The 20,606-nt window shown below is 39.9% G+C and overlaps 1 protein-coding gene across 1 annotated transcript in view; it reads left to right on the top strand.

The window, feature by feature from the left end:
* The first annotated feature begins 1,079 nt into the window (after window positions 1–1,079).
* The window catches only part of LOC119489497 (vitamin D3 receptor A), a 104,886-nt gene continuing 85,359 nt past the window's right edge, over window positions 1,080–20,606 (top strand). The window contains exons 1-2 of the mRNA XM_037772012.1: window positions 1,080–1,222; window positions 2,185–2,366. The gene's annotated coding sequence lies outside the window, so the exon portion shown is untranslated. The remainder of the gene's footprint in view (window positions 1,223–2,184; window positions 2,367–20,606) is intronic.

Below are 20,606 nucleotides of genomic sequence, written 5' to 3'. Positions count from 1 at the left end.
TGGCTTTCTAAAAGCCTCCTTTCACACAGCACAGAAAGCAAGCTTCGAAATACCCTAATCTGTTCACAGAGAACTCAAAGCCACCAATAAGCAGGCTTCAAGTTGTCTTTTTTCCATTTGTCAGAAAGGGGCTAATGTTGCCTGTTGCGTGAAACGTACGGCAAGTTGTGGATTACTAACTGGAATGTTGTCAACTTATTGTAAGGTCATAGATTGGATCCCTGTAATGGCCAAATGGCCTAAAAACCAGTTGGTATGCACTCCATAAAAAAAAGACACCATAGTCGAACAAACTTTGCCAGGCTGGCGCTGTGCACTCCATAGCCCAATCCAGAGAAATGACAAGAGATGGATTTAAGAAGAAAATCACTCCTAATTACAGAGTGGGTAATGTAATGTGGTGATTGAAGTGCTATAATAAAACCTCCCAAGGGTGACATTGCATAGCACCACGGGGCCCTATCATTCCCTCTGAATTCTTCCACCAAGTAGACAAATTAGCCTCTCTCCATGTATACACTATGGACACAGACCAGTTGGTTAGTGGGTTAGTGAAAATGCTTTTCACTGCTCTTGGTATGTGTATACTATCAGTTACCACCAGTTTCCAGGACAGAGAGATCAGAAAGAGAGAGAAGAGGATGCTGGAACTTTCATATATTATGTATAGGTAAATCATAAATAATTCATGACGAGAAATGTGGAGTTACAACGTACATGCCGCATTGAAAATTGTCAAAACACAAATTTGTACACAGAAATATATGTGTGAAATGTATAATGTATAATTTCTCAACATCTCTCCAGTCTCTATGAATGCAGGCAAGCAAACGCCACTGAACATCACAAACACTGGAGTGTAGCTCTTATTATACTTGTATTTAATTTTTTCATTGTTTTATTAACTGTTCATTTTTGACCAAATTGTTTACTACCTATCAGGCTGTCTGCTACGTCACGACACACCCCTATATGGTAAGGAGACAGCTGGAGACTCTGCTTGAGACTGACGCGCTGCTCCACCAATGGGAGCAGCCTCTCCTCCGGAGTGGAGCGCTGTGATTGGACACTAAGGGGGATTATATATATGTATAGATATGCCTGACTGTTAAACCACGGGGGGGGCGGGACTCTGGAGAAGTGCTGCCCGTCTATGTTGATACAGATCTAACAAACTGGACTAACACAGTGTCTGCTTACGTTGCCCTACGCATGGACTAATGTAAGTTATTTTCTACTTTCTCTTACTTGTTCGAGAGTGTTCCGTTTAGTGTAGTAACAATGTAGTTTTGCTCTTTTTCTCGTTTCGTTTTACTGAGAAGTACATTCAGGCCGAGTGGCACACACACACACGCGCTTATCCAGGCCAGTGAAGTGTGCTGCTGCTCCCGCTGCTGTTACCGGAGCTGGTACCGGGTTAGGGTTAGCTGTTGTTATTGCTCTCTAGCGGGCTGCAGGATGGTGACATGCCGCTGACACTAACAATGTACTCAGAGGCGTAGAGAGGCCATTTCACACAACACATGAGCTAACACTATATATATATATATATGCTGCTGTTTGTGTGTTAGCCAGTGTCCGAGCCCCGGTAACGCGCTGTCTGTCCGTCTGTCCGCCGCTCATCATGTGTGGAGGTGGACGGAGACGGGGACGGAGACAGAAACCCCCTTTTAAAAAAATGTGGCAATTGAATATGGCCGTGTACGTTGACAAATAGTAACATTAATTCACAGATATATCACAGCTAAATGGTTAGGAGCCACTCTTCAGTTCCATATAGACACTACCCTCCCTCTCTGCTTTTAGTCCCACGTTTTCCCAACAAAATAGCGAGCAGTGCGGACAGAAAGCAGTGCGGACAGAAAGCAGTGCGGACAGACACTAAACTTGGTTTGTTTTGCATGAAGTGCTTCATTAACGTGTAACTTGTGTGCCGAATGTCCCAGAAGTCCCGACATGTGGTGTTAAAGTCCTGTTTCTGAGAAGTGTTTACTTCGAGTATTGAGCCAGGCATTAAATTGCCAGATTTATTGAATGACGTTTGTCGTAACAGTGTGTCCATTAGTGAGAAGTAACGGGACGTCACCGGGGCTCTCTACCGTTATACCACCCCCCCACCGGGCTGACCGTTAGATAGCCCTGCCTGCTCTAATAATCACTCCTCCTCTCTTCTTCTGTTGACAGTTTGCTTTTATATATCGGAGGAAAAGTTTTTCGGCGTGGGGGAAATTGTAAAAAAAAAAAAAAAAAGAAGCTGCCTTCAACTCTCCACTGACTGACTCGGGAACATTTTGGCGACCTGGCTCCAACATTTACCCCCCCCCTCTCTGCTACTGCACAAAGTGAAGGTTGATATGCCACATCAGGTAAGAGAAGCTCGGTTGTGTGACACTAAAGACTCAGCAGGTTAGCATGTCATGTTGGGAGCTAGCTGCTGCACATGAGCAAAAAAAAAAAAAAAAAAAAAAAATCCTGCAGCTTTTTCTCTCTTTGTTTCCTCGCTATACCGCGTTTACGTGCGTCGGAAGCCACATGGCAATTCACACACTGCACATTTTCGCATTTCAACTTGGACACTAGCTGTGTGTTGTGTGTGTGGTGTGTTATTGTTATAGGCGGCTGCTTCCCTCCACATTCCACATGTGTATGCCTGCCTGCCTGCAGCAGCAGGGCCAGTGCGCAAAGCCACAAACGCAGATAGGAAAATCAACCGAATTGGAGGTTATTACACTGCTTTAAAGCAATAGTGTTTGTGACTTTGTGTCGGGCGGATGGATGTTGTCATGTGGTTTTAGAAGTGCTCCTGCTCCGGAGGTTGTCAGTGTGTGATGTGGAGGAGGCTGCTCCTCTTTGCAGGCAGAGGAAGACAAAGGGACAGATCAGCATGGAGCTGAGTGGAGTATAGAATGGACCCGGATAGACTTCAGTCACTCACTGCAGTTAGACAACATGTTGTTGTGTGACTCTTAGGGAACCAGAGATAGTTACTGGACTGTATGTTGAGAAGTTATTATATTCTATAGTTCATCCTGCACGTTTGTTATCAGATAATAGCCAACTATTTAGTCAGAGTACAACATCCAGTGTTAAGAAAAAGGTATTGTGTTCTGTTGTATTGTTCATACAGTTGCTGTCTTGCTCCTGTGGAATTTGTATGGATATGCCATTCATGATCTCAAATCATTTCTCCTCAGTGGTCATGATTAATTAAGTGTTATTTGTGTTGTGATTTTTCAGCTTAGGTGTTTGACTTTGAGGCTGAGTTTTTAAACAAAACCATCAGTCCAGGATGTCAAAACCAAAGTGGGGGGTCTGGGTGTCCTCCCACAGAAAAATCTGAGTTTCAGATAGGGGTTCACCGATATGACTTTTTCACTCCAGATACCGATAGCGATACCAGTGTTTGATTAATAAGCTGTATGCCTCACTGTGTGGAAGTGACTGGGATCATTCTTTTATTAGGAGGAGTAAGGAAACATCAGGCTGGTCTTAAACATCGCTTTTTAAGCATTGTAAAACAAAATGTAACAAATAAATACACAGATATATATTTAATGAATTGGTATTTATTATCAAATGAATAAATCATGCATTAGCAACTTGGTGAAAAATCTTCAAAATTAACAGGAATTACAGTTATAGTGTAAACCTTTTTAATGCAGCAACAAATTGGACAAAACTTAAACAGGAATTAAAATTCCAGTGTATAATGTATATTGTATATAAACATAGAACTGAATTGAGTAGATCGGCCCCGTTGTCACAGATATCTGATCCAGCTATTTGAGTCAGTATCGGCTTGATATCCAATCCAGTATCGGAATCGGTGCATCCCTAGTTTCAGAGACTTTTTTTCCTGCATTCTGGTGACTTTAAAGAATTGAATTAGCAAAATAATAAGTACACTGCAACAGCATTTTTATGTTAAATAGTCCTACTTTTAATTTTACTTTTCAACTCTCAGGGTCGGGAGGGTTGACAAGTATGTGTAAAAACACTATAGCTGTACTGCTCGGTTTGTAGTGCTGAGCTGGAATTACAGGGACTGTTTCAGTCTCTCTTTTTTTTTGTGGCGTTGACTCCGTTGAATATGATGAGAAACAATTCTGTAAATTTGATGGAATTACTACTATGAGATTGGAAAGTTAATGTTTTGTTTGTTGAAGAACGTGTTGTGTTATGGTGCCACATCGTTGTTTTGTTGCACTATTTGTATGTTTGCTTGTTTTCGCCTCCTTTTATCACGTTGTTATTTTACTGGGTTGCTGCTCTCCTACGTTGTGAGTAAACACACCATGCTACACCGTGCAATAACATGATTCACTGACCACTTACCTCCCACTGCTGTTGGACCAAAACCTTGTATCACCAAGAGTGCATGGTCTCAAGGCTTTAGTAATAAGTTTCTCAGCTTCACCCGCTCCATGTTGCCAGCGCAAGAGACGCACATCATGCTCTGAATCAACAGAGTTTATCACAGTTTTATGAATGTGGAAGGAGCTGGGAGTACAGAGGTTTTGTCATGAAAGGGATAATCGCGCTGTCACTTTGCTGTGTTGATTCCTTCATCTAAAGGTTCCTCCCACCCACCTATTACCTCAGTGGGGTACAAAGGGTCTTTTTCTGTAATGAGGTGCTTAGTGGAGCACATTGTACTCACAGGTTCGTACTCTGCTGAGTTACAGGCAGGTTGTAAAATGAGAACAGATGCATGGGGGCCTCAAGGTGCAGCACACTACTTTGAAACATAAGCTAGTTCCAGGCAATATGGAATGCACGTGTGCATATATGTGCGCATACACACACACACACACACACACACACACACGCTCAAACATTTGTACAAATGCTGTACCTTCAGGTCTGCACACTCACACTCTTTGTTGCCATGAGTTAAATTTTTCCAGTGACTTTGTTCAGTTCAGGGAGTTTAAAGTCAGTGCTGCTTCTTATTTGCGTGTAAGTGTAACCTCACCCCCAGGTCTGAGCCTAAGCACCGCATAATTTTCAAAAATTCTAAAAAAGTGGGCAAGGGGCCTACACTACAACTTCTGTATGATTAAAGCCACGACGCAGCGTCAACAAATGTGACATAGCTAGCTACAGTAGCTTGGAAAATAGAGATATGGGGCACTAAATTTGATGAATTTACTGATTATCAGACCACAAATAAGACAAGAATTAGCACCCCACAGTCTCTCTGCCGCTGGGACACAACTTCGTGTGAGGAGAGCGTTCAGAACGGGCGTCAGCTCTGGAGACAGACCATAGTGGAGTGGCCGTCGACAGTCTCTTCCTGGTCAAAGTAGTCTCCCACCAGCGGGGAGGATGGACCGAGACACCATCCCTCTGTTCCGCTTATTATCTGTAACCAGTGTAACGTTTGCATGAAAGCTAGGGCTGCACGATTATGGCCAAAATGATAATCACAATTATTTTTTTTATTTTTTTTAACGTTATTTTTGGGGGCATTTTTTACCATTTTTTTATTGACAGTGGATAGAGTCTTGGAAAGGGGGGAGAGAGAGAGTGGATGCGGAAAGGGCCACAGGCCGGATTCGAACCCGGGCCACCGCGGTCAGGACTGAGGCCAACTGAGCTAACCAGGCGCCCATCACGATTATTTGATCAGTTTTGAGATCACGATTATTTATCACGATTATTCATAGATATTTAGGGACAAAATATTTTTAGTGCACTTTCACATTTAAATTAATTTACATCCCTGCTAATGTACAAATCTTTGACTGGTCCTTATTCACAGTTCATCTCCTAGAAGCAAAGTCAAATTGTGCCAAAACATTTTACCCAATAAATCAACAGAGCACTGCTTTCACTTTCAGGTTGTGCTACATTCCTGCTATTTAACAAGACTTAAAATAAGGTTCTTCTTCACCTGAATTCAGCGCATGCATTTTCGTTTCCCATCTGCTCTACAGTAGCCTAAATCACTCTTCTAGTCTTGACTGTAGCCACAACATTCAGGAAAGGTTTTCACAGGCTGTCGCTGTGGGTGCGCACTAGTGATGCCCCAGGTCGGGCGGATTCGGTTGAGCTTACTTACTTTTGTGGGGCAAAAAGTGACAAAGCCGCATTCTGAGTAAGTTATTAATAACTTACAGAAACATTGTGTGCAATTGTCCACCTTCTCTTCCCCTCTCTCTCAAACACACACACCAATAATGCAAGGTCAAGAGGTCGTGGTTATTTCACGCATTTCTGTGAGATCACGTTGTTTAGGAAGCGCTTGATTTGATATGCTATTGCCTCACAGTATACAGTATATATTGTAACATTGCTTACTCATAATACAGAATATGCTAGTTTTCCCAGTTTGCCCTTACCACTGCTCAGCCTGTCCTTAAAGCATCAGGTGCTGGATTTGAAATATGACACCGTTGTCTGTCGACTGTGTTCAACAACATTTGGTGATAGTTTGAGGGCATGTTGGTGTCAGTGTGTGATTAATTTATATTTGGCAAGCTGTGATGCTGGTTTGGCTAGGTCTGGTCCTGAATCAACAATGTAGATGGGGGGTTTTCAAAGTTCAGACAAATATTTGGATATCAATATTTCCAGTTTAATCTGCAGATTTAGATGATCCCTTCTGACAATCCCTCGTCACAGACGGAGGCTCAGGCTTGGCTGAAGGATGTTGTAAAACAAGTGGTAATGTGTAGGGATGTCCCAATCAAGTTGTTTTGGCCCTGATCCCGATCTGAGTTCTTTTTAATAATAATAAATACTTAACTTAAATGTTGATGAAATGTGGATCCGACACATTGAAATAACAGCTGCAGCTACTAAAACTGACACTCCTTATTTTTCATGAGCTACATGATCAAAATACTGAAGGCACTTCTGTCAAAACTATTGAGTTTGTAAGCTTGATTTATTGATATGATGATCTCACTCTTACATTTTTTGTTTTTGCCTCCATCTTTTGTTGTAACTCGCTGCAGTATTTCTGCTCTGCACTTCTCAGTCCTCCTGTCATTTAAACAGCTCAGTATTCTGTTGTCACTCCTCTTGAATTTTCCCATTGTCTGTTAAACCATGGTGTTCACACTGACCAGTTTCTCTTCTGCTTATTTCAAACACAACACATCACTCCCTATAGGAAAGACCTACCAGACACCAGGTGTTCACAATGGCAACATGTGTAATGCTTTCACGAGCTGGCTAGAGGTTGATAAATCCGTAAAAGAGAAGAGAAAAATAGACACATTGTCTGCTTTGTGACATTCACATGTAACGTATTACTCCCTTTTTTATTATTCCGTTATTCCTACAGCCCCGGTCTCGTCCTCTCCTCCACCCTCCTTAATGTGGACGTGTTAAACAGGGGCTAATGGATTCCTTACGAGAGGCAATTGTGTAGCTTCAACATAAATATAATAGAGGCTCTGGTGTTGTGGCTGGTGTGATTAGGTCTTGTTTGAAGCCCCTAAGGGGCTTGGCGAGATAAACGTCAATCAGCGGCTACCATACAAGTAGTGCCTACAGAACTGCCAGTTCATCTGAATGACTCGGTGGTGGTGAACAATGGCATAGACCATCGAGATCACAGGGTTTGTGCAGCATGTTGTGGTGGCTAGCACAATGCTTGGGTTAGAGGTTCAATTCCCATGAGGCATGTATATGTATATATATGTATATGTATATCTGTATGTATATCTGTTTATCTCTATCTCTATCTCTATAGATAGATAGTAATAGTGTCTGCATCAACATGCAATGGCTCCATGTTGTTGTGTACAGAGACATACAGTTTATTTTCTTGAAATGTTTCTTGTACCATTTTTTTATTTTAGTTTTCAAGAATGCCGGACGGGATGGACTGAATATGGGATACGCCTTTGTGTAGTATTTATGCACTATAGCTTTGAACAATATGTTTAAGACACATATTCATTTCTAGGATTGCATTTATCCATGCAATATGCCCAGGGATGGGTACCGAAACCCGGTATTAAACGGGTAGTATTGATAAGCACCGAAATTATCCGTTCTTTTATCAGTACTTTTTAACATTTTGGTGTGATTTATTATCATGCTGCTTCTTTCTAAACATCACTCTGGAATATTATTTATTTTATTTTTATTTTGTTTGACATTTTAGATTTGTTTCCAGTGAGCTAATATCTTATATTATAATAATAATAATAATAATAATAATATTTATATAGTGACTTTGCTGTTGTAAACATTACTGTTCCTGTTCTCAAAACAACAATTAGTCACATTTAAAATATAAATAAATTCTAATTTTGTTCTGAATTTATTCTTTTTTATTTATTTTTTAATCTATGTTTATAAAAAGCAATTATTTAGTAATGAAAAAGAACCGATTATAGTATCAATAAAGAACTGAACCAATAAAGAGTATCAATAAGAATAGTAGTATCGATAAAATCGTAATGATACCCATTCCCAAATGTGCCCAGGGATAGTGAAATATTAAAGTATAAGTGGAATTGACTGTAAGTCAATTGCATATTTGCCATTTTGACCAAGCTATCCTTCCAGGTACAGATCTGAGACCAGTAAGCCCTTCACATAATGTTCACCAACATCCATTTTACCTGTCAGGCTGACTTAAGACTTCAGAAGGGCCACACAGGGCTTAACATGGCCAGAGAACAGCTTAAATGCTTAACAAGAGACTAAAATCACCATCACCAGTCGGTCTTTGCAGAGGTAACTTGGACAGCAGATCTCAGGTAACAGTAACATATGCTAAGTTCTATAAATAATAATAAATACAAGAAACATCTCTTATTGCCCCAGATACTTCTTGAGAGCTTCCTGCTTCATAAGCTGTAGACCAAGTAAAGAAGTCGTGGAATCAGAAAACTCTAGCGTAGTTTTTTTTTTTGTATTTCGTAAGTATTTTTTTTTCATGCAGCGTAGGATTTTGTGCTGGCACATGTTAGAAGCCAAATTGCCGGTTCTCTTGCTACCCCTGATCCTACAAAAATTTCACTTTTATAGGTTAATTATTTGCATCACAATTTACGTTTTGCATGTTGAGGAGGCAAATAATAATATAAAATATCATTTTATATATATTTATAATTTTGGGTATTTCAATAGGCAGAAAAGCAATCCACCAGCCATGGATTGAGCCTGTTGCTGAAAACTAAATATAGGTACTTCTGAAAGGTCCTGTAAAAGTCAGGAATGTTTGTCTCCCAGCGAGAAAAGTGTAATGAGACATTTGGCCGCAGGTAAAATTTTATTAATGCAACTTGTACTGTATGACATGATGGAATAGTCATGGGAAAAAGCTTTGAAATTTTACTGTCAGAAATGTTTCCCATGTCACACAAACACAGGCCTTTAACAAGAAGTAATCAAAGTCTGCCCATGTTTCCGAAAATGCGCAGCTCATTCATTGACTTTGATTAGGTTTAACTGGAATCAGACAACCAAACTCCACGCTAAAGATATTTCCTTAAGCCGCCAAAAGTCTATTGTAACCATTCTGTGTTTCCATTGATTTAAAGTGAGGCTTTTTAATTAGACTGATGTGAGAGTTAACTTGGACGTGTTTTACTGCCACACTAAAAGCACGACTGGCTCATTAGTGCAGCCACTCATTAAACCTGGGAGATTGTGAGTGTGTGTGTGTGTGTGGATATGTACGAAGTCGTCTCCCATAGACTTGCAACAGTGCAGAGGTGTTTTCACAGATATTCCTTTTTAAATGAACCACACTCAGTCCTCTTAGGGCGCTTTCACAAGCCAATATTTAGTCCGTTTTAATCAAACTCTGGTGTGGTTTGTTTGGGCGGTTGTGAATGCAGTGATCGTACTCTGGTGCAGACCAAAACAACTGGTCCCAGACTGCTTGCGAGATGTGGTTTCGCCTGTGCGGACATTTGTTGAGATGGACACAGGTAAATAACAGGTTGAGTGGGAGAGGACTGACTTTGACTTCTGCAGAAGTCCGAGAGAACATCTGTAGAACATACAGAATATGCTAAATATAGTCCACAAAAATAGCGACATTTATAAAGTCGGATAAACTGGAGAAGGGATTTGTGCGCACAGTAGATCAGTACTGAGTCAAAGTGAAAAAACTTTGACTGCGATTCCCTGCATGGAAGTAGCAGCTTTCGAGATGAAAAAGAGAAATTTGTTCCTTCGTATATGCCCTTTAGCAGAATATTTTTTTTAAGTTGTTCCGCTTTAAATTGTGCTCTGTGAAACTGAACCAGACTGAATAGAAAACAAACCAAAACTATCAATTTCACTCTGATTTGGACTTGCCAAACAGACTATGGCTTGTGAAAGCGCCTTTGACATAAACGTGGACCAACAGAAAAGAGACTCGGTTCTTTTTGCGTTCACATTCATCATTTATTTGAAAGAGGACTCATTTTTTTTCTTTCTGGTCCACTTCAGCTCTGATGGGGTCTCAGTCTTTTCTGTTCACACTATTGATGCACCGATCCAACTTTTCTAGTCCCGACACCGATAGCGATACCTGGGCTTCGGCTGATACCAAGTACCGTTCCGTTACCAGTGTTTACTTTAATAAGCTGTATGTCACAATGTGTGGAAGTAACTGGGATCATTCATATAGTGTATTTAGGCAACATCAGGCCTAACTTAAATATTTCTTTCCTAATTTTGTTAAACAAAATGTGATCAATAAATACATAGATATGCATTTATTTAATTGTTCTTTATTATTCAAATAATAAATGGTACACCAGCTACTTGGTAAAAAATCTTCAAAATTAACAGGAATTTAAGTGTAAACCTTTTTAATGCAGCAGCAAATTGGTCAAAACTTAAACAGGAATTCAATTACAGTATATAATGTATATAGTATATAAACTTAAAATTGAATTGAACAGATCGGCCCCATTGTCACGATATCCAATCCAGCTATTTGAGTCAGTATCGGCCTGATACCCAACCCGGTATCGGTATCGGTGCATCCCTAGTTCACACTGTAGTTTCTCTGGAGCTCAGACCTTAATTTTTTCATCAATTATTTTGCTAATATTTGCTAACACTCAAGATGACTCTATGCTCTCTACTGGGCTGGGACACAACTTGTCAGCTGAGAACACACACACTTTTATATAGAGCATGTGTGGGCGGGACTGATACAGACGGATTGGCACGTTTCTCTATCTTTATGATAAAGTAGCTGGCTGGACTTAAATGAGTAGTAAACTGTTTGGCCGGCAGCCGACGCTAATTTTCTCGAGCGTCTCGGTGCAATAGCATGGGATCTGACTACGGCAAGCCTAGATGGCTGAAATACAATGGCAAAGGGCAAAGCGAATCTGGAGCGATATGTGTTACCTGCCCAGGCAGCAATGGCAGACAGACATCATGTGCAGAGGTGGGTGGTAACGAGTTACATTTACTCCGTTATGTGTTCTCAAGTAACTTTTTGGAGTAAATTGTGCTTGTCAGAGTAGTTTTAATGCCGCACACTTTTAGCTAAAAAAAAATTTGGATGCATTCGTTACTTGCTACTCAAGTAACTTTTTCAGTAAATACTTTTGTACTCTTACTCAAGTAGTTATTTTGATTTTGTTTTTTGCTTTTACCTCTACTCAAGTACTTTTTTTCTGCAAAGTATTTTTACTTGAGTTTTTGGCCACTCTACCCACCACTGATCATGAGTGACTGTCTCAGTGGGTGTTGACATCAGTATTTTTTATACTGACATGTACTTGTAGTCCACACTTTGTCTTGGCATGTGATGTTGACAATTATGAGAAATATATGATTCACTCCTCCGCCCAGTCACAGTACAGTCTAACACACCTGTTGTTGTCAGCGGTGGGAAAAATCGCGAAGCCATCCGCCACTTTGGTAGGCAGGAAAAGAGAATCGGTTCCCGTTGATAACCGGTTCCTAGTTGTCCGATTCCTTGGCATCGCATGCCTCCGTGACTATAGATTCCTCTCATTGATGCTTTCCGACTGTTACACATGCACAATGACATAATGCCATACGCATGCTGTAGCATGTTTCAGTTTGTTTGGAACCGGAGCCGTGGTGGAGAGGAAAAAAAAAAAGCGGCACGCCCTATTTCAACCCTGATAATGCTACATTGTGAACAACAAATCGGTGTTAAAATCGTCAGCTGGAGAGCTAGTTAACGTTAGCTATTAGCGGCCGGTGGGCAGCACAGTCCTGCTTGGTTAAATAATGGAGCTGCAAATGTTAACGGAGTTGCTATTGGGCTACATCATAGTGCTCTATTTGGTAAAATTTAGTATTGGGCAAAGGTAAGTTATAACGTTATCATGATGTGTTCAAATGTAATCTTGTAAAATGTAGTTTTTGGCGAGAAACTTGAGTAAATCCAGTTGTTTGAAGGAGATGTTTTCACAGCAATATAAAATAGATATTAGAGAGGGAATTATTTACTTTCTAACACTAGCTCTAAGCAGCTTATTATATATAATTAAAACTATTAAATACAATTTGTATTTAATCAAAGCAAATATTTGAATAGAAATGCAATAATTTATTTCCTAATTATTTGAATTGTGTGTTTTTAAGCAAATAACCACCATAGATGACAATAATAAAGTATAGTACAGTACTGTATACAGTACCCTCCCTACCCCGAAAAATAGGGCTCCACCAGAAGCTACGGTGTAATTCAAACACTGGAATTTACCGTGCACATAATGTTTTTTTTGTAAAATATATTGAACATTGAATGACATCAGATCTAAAATGTTATTCATTCATTTAGCGCATAGATTTCAAAAGTGGCAGACCAGTGGCAGCCAGTGAAAAAAGTTAATTTCAGACCCTTCGGAGGTTTCAAAAGCCGACTTTGCCTCATTAAGCATTTTGTTAGAGGTGCGTATTTTCAAACTTGTTTCCCTCTGCTTCCACACACTTAAAAATGGGAAGGAAATGATGACATATTGTGACTGCCATTATTCAATAATATTCTCCGAAAAGCGGTGTTTATATTTCTGGATATTATAGGGAACGGCTCCAGAGTGAGAAGGAAATGTAAAACACAAGCAAATGAGATTCAGCTTGTGTCTCCTTCTTGCTCGCTCTTTCTGCGTCTGTCTGTGGAGGCCCAGCGTAAGGGGCTTTCAGCAAGCTGCTAACCCTTCTCAACCTTTTTTTCCCCCCTCCATTCCTCATTTTCTCTCTCCTGATGCTACTGTAGCACAGAGAGGGAGAGACAAGCCCACAGAGGGGGATTGGTTGTAACTCAACAGGCCCCCCACAGAAGGCTCCACCCATCTCATCCTGTTTTTAGGACAATTAGTCATCCTAAAGTGTGCATGTTCTTGCGGCATGCACACACACGCTCTACATGCAGTTAAAGTCAATATCCCTTATTACTATTGGCATGAATATTTCATGCCTCACTCTCCGTCTTTCTCTCGCTTCTTCTTCTTCCTGCCTGCATCTTTTTGACACGTGTACATACACACCAGTGGAGCCATTGTAAATGCAGAACAGCAGGCCGAAGCGGACAGGACGAAGCATGTTTCGGTTTTGAGATATAACACTTTCACTCTCGCTCGCTCCCTCTCGCTCGCTTCACATAATACCAGCACTTGGACTTCAGAATAGAAAAAAGAAACTTTTATTTGACATTTACTCATTGTGCAAATGTCTCTTTTTTTAATCTATTTGGCACTTTTAAAAACTCAAAACTCTAAAAGTCTCTAAAACGGGTAAAGATGTGACAAAAGGGTGGCAGTCTGGAGATCTGTTAACAACTTTTCGTCTTTTTTTTCTCATCCCGTTTGTTTATATTTTCATCATGTGCTGTAGACAAGCTACATTTGACAGCTTTATGTCTGCTTTTGGATTTATAATTGGTCTTAAAGTCAGGTCCCGCTGGAATTACAAATGTCTTGGAAAGGCTTCCAGAAACCTGGTTTCTTTATCTTCTTTGTCAGTCTATTAAACTAGGAGAAAGCTTGACTCGGTCTTTATGTCTCTATTTTTGCTTTTATGCATTTCAGCTAGAGCTGTCAAAGTTAACACGATAATAACATGTTAACGCAAATTAGTTTTAACACCACTAATTTCTTTAACGCAGCGGGCTCAACGTGGGCATGTCTGTAAAGGGGAGACTCGTGGGTACCCATAGAACCCATTTTCATTCCCATATCTTTAGGTTAGAGGTCAAGGGACCCCTTTGAAAATGGCCATGCCAGTTTTTGCTCGCCAAAATTTAGCATAAGTCTGGAGCATTATTTTCCCTCCTTTGTGACAAGATAATATGACATGGTTGGTACCAATGGATTAGGTTTTCTAGGATCATATAATATCAGTATCACCACTCTAGCTGTAAAACTTCACACTAAAAATCACAAGTTACATTAATGCGATAAAGAAATCAGTGGCGTTAAAACAAATTTGTGGTAATATGTTATTATCACATTAACTTTGAATCACCAGAAAACATGCTATATTGTGATATATATCACTATTGAGATATGAAATGATGATGATATTGGGATAGAAGATTTTGGCTGTATTGCCCACAGCATATGAAACATGCAGGAAAACAAGGCTTTACTGATTTGATGGTCCGGCTTAGATTCCTATCCTTGCTGATTTAAGGTTTTGGCTACATGGTGAGTTTGTTTCTGTGCAGAATACAGGCTGTACATACTGTACAGTACATACTGTGTACAGTATGTACAGAAGTGTTACATAAAGGTTGAGCTCAATAATCTCTCCCATATTCATTTAAATCCACAGTCAAGGTGACGTTAAAGTCAGATTATATTGTAAATCAATAATATTGATGATACTGTTATGTCACACCAGAACCACCAATGATTATATATAATGTATGTTACCAAGACTTTTAAGATATTAATGAGATATTTATTTTCAGTTCCATCTTGATTGAAATATAACATTACATTCTGGCATGGATATTTATTTGCAATTAAATGCAAATTACATTTCATAATTTTCAGAAAAAAAAGAGAAATTGACATGCAGCAATGTTGGTCATATTTCCCGATGCCGATGACGTCTTTATTACTTCACCTCAGGTGCTCAAAGTAAGTTTTATTTGCATACTTGTCCAGAATTCAATTAATACAGAATGGGTTTAATGCAACACAGCTTTTTCTGTTTTTTTTTTGTTTTGTTTTGGTCACTAAATTGGTCTCAAATGTAATTCCTGGTAGCAGTAAAGTCGTAAATTGCCTTTAAACATGCTCTGTCTCGTTCTTCTTACGATCTGTCTCCGCCTCGTTTCCTTCTGTTGCCGTTTGCCCTTCTCCCTCTCCTCCACCGCCAGCATTTTACGCTTGTTATTCTCTTTCTCTGTCCCACTCTCCCCCCACCCCCCCTTCTTCTTTTTGCATACTGCGTTCTTTTCCTTGTTATGGTTTTTCTGTGTTGCTCTAACCCATTCCCTTTTTTTTTTTTTTTTTTTTACTTCTGCTCTGTGCTGTATTATGTACCGTTTAAGACTATTTGCTTTTGGCAGGAGCTGGAAACTGCTTGGGTCAGATTTGTTTAAGTGCTACACTGATCGTGGCTTGCATATGCCCCAGAGAAGGGAGAACACTGCCGCACACACACACACACACACACTCATACGTAGTCTCTCTCTCGCTCCAACATATGCACACTGCACGCTGCCTTGCCCTTCAGACTGAATCATTCGGGAAAATGACGCAACTTGAAGACCATAAAAGAGACTAAATAGGTCTAGAATGTGTTATTGTGTATGTGTGTATGTACATGTTTCCCTTTCTTTGCAGACATATGTGGTCGTTATTTCAACATTCTCCATTAATTGAAAGCATCGTGCATTTGGCCCACACAATGGACAGAAATGAAAAGGCTTTTTGATAAAATACTGAAAATTCTACCGTAGAGTCAGAGTCTTAACAGAGCGGTGTTGGGTGTTGCTTGTTCCTTGCTTTCTAATTGTTGAGATCTGCTTGGTGATAGTTTGTGCGAGTGGCTGACTGGTCTACTGCTCTAAAGCTCCAGTGGAGAGTGGTACTAGTTCATAATGTAATGGAATGATATTATGATAATCAAGTGCAACAATACAATGGAAAGCCTCTATGCCTCTAAAAGCCTCTATGAGCCAAAAGGTTTTTGAAATTATTTTAATGTAACAGAGCAAAAAAACATGTATTTTTGTGTGCCTCTGTTTTCAGACATCTAATGTGGACTAAAATTGAAATAAGCAATGAAGCATATTATTCAAAGAGTAGGCTGTACTCTGATCTAAGGTCATCTAAGTGGATATTTTCTCATTATTTCAAGCACTGAATTAAATTGGCTATTTTTTTTTTTTTTTACTGTTTTTTTGTTCTTTTCTTTATGCATTCTAAAGCTCAGATATGTTCATACCACAGGCTATAAAACAACAAAAATAACCCTACAATAGAAATAAGAATTACAAAAGATTTGAAAAAATAGAAATATCAATCGCAACTACTGGCATTGTTTGTTGCTCAAACTGTAGCTGCAGTGTTCACTCTGAGCATAAAAGCTCAACATAATTGGCACATCTGATGAACACATCTGAAACAAGTGGATAGCAGAATTGTGTTGTTTATTAAGCCGTTTGGCCGGTTAGAGAACAGAGCCACAGAAGCACACACACATACAGGGTTTGCAGGGAGCGATGCACACCAGTGTTATTAACATGAAGAGCAAAAGAAAGCTCAGGCCACCAAGGCTGATCTCATCAACTAAAACTCATACGGACCAACATCCTAAAAGTCTGTGAAATGCTCTCTTTGCAGCTGCTGGTGTGTGTAGTTGGCAGTCTTGTGACACCGAAAGGAAATAAACTGTCATCATTCCTAATTACTTATTAGTTGCAGCTGTGACTGAGCACCGTCATAAGCACTGACCCTCGCCTGGCCCGCGCAAACAAAGACGAAAACAAAAAAAAAAGAAAACAAAACTACCACAGAGAATGTAATCTTAATTAACCTGGCTGCCACCCTGCAGACAAGAATAGATTGTAGCTTGTACCTGTGCCCAAGGGCCCGGCAGATAAAACCGCAGGCCCTGCGATCATTGAGTGTTTGGCTAGAACAGCGGCGTTACTGGATTACCTTTCAGGCCACAAAGCAATGCAATTTAGGAAACTGGAATAGGTGTGTAGACAGTTGTTGTGTTTGCAGTATGTTAACAGTAATATTTTGTGGATGTTATGATCAGAAAAGTATAGCTGATATATAATTAATCATGCCAATTATTGTAACAAAGTGCTATCTCGCTATTTGTGTCAGGTCATATCTCTACTGGACAGACTCGGCCATCTCTCTGGCTACTCGCAGGAGTTTTGACACCAGTCGTTTCAACTCATTCCCTGCCTTTCCTAAATTAGACCTGAGCGGTGCAGATGGCCTATTTACTGGGCTGGCTCTCACAACACTCACTTTCACTCATTCACTCATTCATCCTTTGTTTATGTGGCACATTCTGAGTGTTTGGATGAATTGATGAATATATTTTGCAGTCTGTCCATGTCTTGACTTGATGTTTCCTCTGCTTGTGGAGTGTGTGTGTGTGCGTGTGTGAGATGCACTGTCAAAACCAAAAAGCTGCAGGAATCAGATGGAAGTGTATGTGGATGACACATGTCAATGTTTCTGGCTGTGGGAGTCAGTGATCCCCTTTACACTTAGGGCTGTCTATGGGCAAGAATCTGGCGATACAATACGTGTCACGATACAGGGATAACGATTCAATATATTGCAATATATTGCGATACTGTAAGCAAGGCAATATATATTGATATTTTTTTATTTTTTTTTAAATTTTCATTCACATATGATGTCAGAGGTTAAGGGGCCCATTTGAAAATGGCCATGCCAGTTTTGCCTCACTAAGATTTAGAGTGTTATTTTGCCTGCACATAATGCAGCCTAATTCTCAGCCCCTTCAGACAGAGCGATCGGATCTCACTGGAGACACATATTAATACCAGGTGTAAATGTAATCAGGTTAAATCATATCTAGATACAGTCTGGATGGATATTTTAATGCCTGTTGTAAAGGGGGCTCAGTGTGCAACATGCTACATGCTTGGATCTGGCAACCACGTTAGAGTGCGAGTATGCGTGTCAGTCACTGTGTCCACAACTTGTGTATCACAGGGAATACATATGTGTTTGACTTCATCCACGCTGTGCATGTGATGGTGTCCAGTATGTGTGCTGAAAGCTGACACAGCTGTTTCACAGTAACCACACTGTGTTCTCCACACTATCTACAGTTTCACTCCATGGCTCTCCTCCAATCAGCTCCTGCCACTTCCCTCTATCATTGCTTTTTCTCCGTCTCACTTTCTCAGATTTTCTCTTTCCGTCCGTCCTCCCACTCTGTTCCTCAGATTCACCCTGTGAGTGTGTTTGTAGCGTGTTGTGGTGTGTTTGCACACGGCCATTATTGTGTCCTTTTGGTCAGCCTGTGACGTTTGCCTGTGTGTAATGTGTTTGCAGTACTGGATGTTTCCTTTTGTTTTTATCTCTGCTCCATGGACACAAGCCACTTCAATTTGTAACCTATTGTACACAGCATTTTCACAAATTGTTTCTTTTCTTGTTTCTTTATGGATAAATCCTCTTTGATGTAATGCACGCAAAGCTGTGCATTACAGCCCCAGGGTTAAATATCACCCATGTCAGATGCTTTGCTGTCAGATGGGTCACTAAAATAGGTAATTAAGCTATAGAATACACATGAACATGGTGACCGATATAAATTTCAAAGTGCTTGTGCAGCTTGTTTCATAGGGAAGGGAAAACAATCGATTCACATATGTATCGCGATTTTTTTATTTTACGATTTTAAAATTGTTTTCCTTTAATGCCAAAATCAATATAATTGCTTCATTTGAGTCTATGCGGAGGTTGAAGGAATGTACTGCTTTTATTGTTGTAGTCTGAGTAACGTGACGTCATAGCCGTTTTAAATACCAAAACAAAGCCAAAATGACTCGCAGAAAATGGCGGAGGGTCTGTGTGGATACGACCTGCACCCTCACAATTTAAATCTAAAGTGGTAAACACTACACATCCAGTAAAGGATGGAAACACTTTGGGTTTCACACATTGCAGGAAAAGCAGAGCTAGACATCACGGCTAAAGCTGCATGCTAACTCTGTCATGGACAGGAAACGTTATTGTATTGCGGTAACGTGCGGTCAAGCCGGCCGTCACTCTCATCTCCGTGGTTAAATCAGCCGACGCTACAACTGTAGAGCACCCATATACTGACATTTATGTTAAATGCATTCAAACGGCCCCGATGGAGCTGACCATGGATGTATAAAGAGGACGGAGCTGACGGGAGAGCTAGAGACGGACTTGGAGAAGTTAGCGGAAGTATACACGTGTGACTACATCCGTTTTTCAAAATAAGGTGTTAACAAAGGGAACTGTATATACAAAATACATATATGGAAATAAGATTGATTGGATTATATTCACCAGAAGTATAAAACATTACATGTCCCTTATAAATTAAAAAGAAAATACCACTAATTTGTGAGGGAAATGTCTTTATTCTTTGATTTTTGGGTTGCTGGAAATTTCTTTATAAATAATGCCTGACATATTTGACATACATGCTGAAAATCAAAGATTTTTACTGTATCAATTTAGAGTTTTTCCATAGTAAAAGTCCCTAGATGATATGTATGTATGTATGTATGTATGATTCAACTTTTCCCTTTTTGTCTAGTGTTAAAAAAGTTAACAAAAATAGCAATAAATCATAATATCAAATCACAATATTTGTAGAATTGCAATACTTAAAAAGCTCAATACATATCGAATCTGCGCCCAAGTATCGTGATGGTATGGAATCAGGAGATAGGTGAATCGTCCCAGCTCTATTGTTTCAGTATTCTTTTCAATGGCTCGTTTGGTTTTGACAGGGATGAAAAGATGAGGAAAATCCCGTGGAGCTTGTTCCCAGCATTTCACTCTGTTATTTCATTTCCTGCCAAATCTTCCATTTTCAATTGATCTAAATTTTAGAGCTGGAGGCCTCAGGCTATCATCGGCTCCAGTGTGCCAGGAGACAGTGCTGCTGATAGACACACTGTGAAACATACTATTGAGTACATCCAGGCTATACACTGTCAGCTATATTTCTATCCAACTTTCTTAAGCAAACGTTACAGAAACAAGAATGTAAATCAATTTCTTTGTCAGCTGGAAACGAGGAACAAATTTAGTTTTTTATGTATACTGTACAGAGGGTTAAGTAGTAGGACAATGGCACGTCTTTCATTGTTTTTGTCTTTTTGCTCTAGCATGTTAGTATGGAATTGATAATGACTCGGTAGCACATCCATATTGGATTAGTAGTGTAGGACTTTCATCTCTTTAATTATGCATAGTTCTGACTTTTATGACAATGCAGCAGAACAATGATACTCAACACGCAGCAAAAAACAGCCAATGACTTTTTTCTATTGTGGCCAAACCGTGGAATATTTTTGACTGGTCAAGTTAGGTCGCCTGACCTCAGTACAACTGAACATGTTATTCACTCAGTGAGAAAGTCCTAAAACAAACAGGGAGTTAAGATACCTGGCAGAGCATCACTTGGAGGGATTAACACATTTCTGAGAG

This window comes from Sebastes umbrosus, chromosome 6 (genome assembly GCF_015220745.1).
Source record: "Sebastes umbrosus isolate fSebUmb1 chromosome 6, fSebUmb1.pri, whole genome shotgun sequence".
Classification (NCBI taxonomy): Eukaryota; Metazoa; Chordata; class Actinopteri; order Perciformes; family Sebastidae; genus Sebastes; species Sebastes umbrosus.
This window is presented reverse-complemented; position numbering and strand designations above follow the sequence as displayed.